Below are 2395 nucleotides of genomic sequence, written 5' to 3'. Positions count from 1 at the left end.
CACCACTAAAATATGAAAAAAAATGGGAAGCATTAACCATTTCAGAGCATTTTTCAGACAGAAAAGCGTGCATTATTGGTATCTCTGTGCATTTTTTTGAACATTATGAAAGTTTGAGGTTATATGGCAATAATGGAAATGCTTTTATTTTCCTCCTTTTTTGTATTCTAGATCTTTTGTCCTTTTCAAAGTGGTACTGTGAACATGTTGATTCTACAAAATGACTCAGTCAAGGCAAAACTATAACTCCATTTAATAGCGTCTGGGAGGCTCAGTCACTTAAGTGTCCAACTCTTGGTTCCGGTTTAGGTCATGACCTCAGGGTTGTGAGATGGAGCCCTGTTTTAGGCTAGATGTGGAGCCTGCTTAAGATTCTCCCCCTCCCTCTGCCCTTCCCTCCCTCCTTTCCCTGCTTAGGTGATACCATTCTCTAAATAAATAAATGAATAAATACTCCATTTAAATGTGGTATTTATGTGTCTTTAAATAAAATGTGCCAGTTAAACACACACTTTTATTTAGAATTATGTTACTTTTTAAGATTTTACAGGGGATATTCAGCTAATGAAACAATATTAGACATAAATTTATATTCTAACCTCAAAATTATTTCAAATCATTTTATTAAAAACGGCTTGCACTTTGTTTACCTCTGACAAATTTACCACTGCCTTGCGTATGTGCCCTCATGTCCATAGACACACTTCTATATGTCTCTGTTCATGGGCTTGTTTGTCCCGCTGATTTACATGTATTTTTGCACAACCAAGTGATAGAGAAAATGCATGTGAAACAGGTGAATAAATCAAATGCAATTAGTAAGTCTTTCAAGAAGTAGAACCATGCTTTTTATGGCTTTCCTTGAGCCATACTAGTCTAAGTACTACATTTTTGAAGATACTTAATTTTTACAAGACAGCAGATTTTTCATGTGTTAAGGATCTAACTTCAGGAATTAAATGTCGTGAAAGGCTTAAAATGTGAGTGGGATGACCGAAGAGCAACAAAACTGGATTATTATACTTATTATAATATTAGAATCCCAATCCTAGAGATGATTTTGCCTTGTCTGAAACTTTCTTGAAAGCATTCTTGACCTCTTTGTTTCTCAGGCTATAGATCACAGGGTTCAGCATGGGGATGACCATGGTATAGAACACAGATGCCATTTTGTCTGTGTCCATGGAATGGCTAGAGCTGGGCTGTAAGTACATGAAGATGATTGTCCCATAGAAGATGGACACTGCAGAGAGGTGGGAAGCGCAGGTGGATAAAGCCTTTTGGTGCCCTTGAGCTGACTGCATCTTCAAGATGGTTATAAATATGAACAGGTAGGATATGATTATAACTAAAAGAGCAAAAAAGACGTTAAAGCTTGACATATACACAAGAACCACCTCACTAATGTGTTTCTCAGAGCAAGAGAGAGCCATGACTGCTGGAATATCACAGAAAAAGTGATGGACCAGATTGGACTTACAGAAAGAAAGACTGAATGTATTTCCAACATGAGTGGATGCATTCAGGAAACCACAGACATAGCAGCCTGTGGCCAGCCAAGCACATACACCTGTCGTCATGATGGTGGTGTAATGGAGGGGTTTGCATACTGCTGCATAGCAGTCATAGGCCATTGAGGATAAGAGGTAACTTTCCACAGTTGCAAAAGCTGCAAAGGAGAACATTTGAGCAGCACATGCATTGTAGGAGATGACCTTGTCTCCTATAAGTAATCCAGCCATGACTTTGGGACTGACAGCTGTAGAGTAACAAAAATCTACCAGAGACAGGTTACTGAGGAAAAAGTACATGGGAGAGTGGAGATGGGAGTCCAGTATGATAAGTATGATCATTCCCAGGTTCCCCAAAACACTGATGAGGTAAATGAGGGTGAACACAATAAAAAGTGGAATCTGAAGTTCTGGGTTATCGGTCAGACCCACCGATAAGGAAGAAATCCATTACTTCTGTATTATTCTCCATGGGAATTACTAAATTTTCTGTAGTAACAAGAAAGAAAAGAACATTTGGTAAACAGAAAATAGATTGGATTGAAACTTACATATATATATATATATATATATATATATATATATATATATATATATATCCTGTTCATTTCACTATGGTAATAGTTTATTCTCCATGATTCCTTGATCTAAAGCAAAGATTTGAACAAAGTACTTAGTACTTAGTAGGTAAATGATCTACATGGTTACCTATCATTGAAACCAAAACAAAATCACTATATGTTAATTTAAAAAAAAAGATCACACAGCCAACTTCTTTCTTGTGCAAATGAACAAACTGAGATGCAGAAAGAGGTGATGATTTATCCAAGGTCACATACATTTCCCAAATCAGATCACCTAAGTCTATTGACAGCTTACATTTA

General features: G+C 36.8%; 1 pseudogene; it reads right to left on the bottom strand.

Annotated features, from left to right (window-relative positions):
* Window positions 1-1034: 1034 nt before the first annotated feature.
* LOC111149949 lies at window positions 1035-1986 on the bottom strand (annotated as a pseudogene).
* Window positions 1987-2395: the final 409 nt, after the last annotated feature.

The sequence above is a fragment of the Enhydra lutris genome, unplaced genomic scaffold (genome assembly GCF_002288905.1).
Source record: "Enhydra lutris kenyoni isolate GAN:26980312 unplaced genomic scaffold, ASM228890v2 scaffoldscaffold22, whole genome shotgun sequence".
NCBI classification, from domain to species: domain Eukaryota; kingdom Metazoa; phylum Chordata; class Mammalia; order Carnivora; family Mustelidae; genus Enhydra; species Enhydra lutris.
This window is presented reverse-complemented; position numbering and strand designations above follow the sequence as displayed.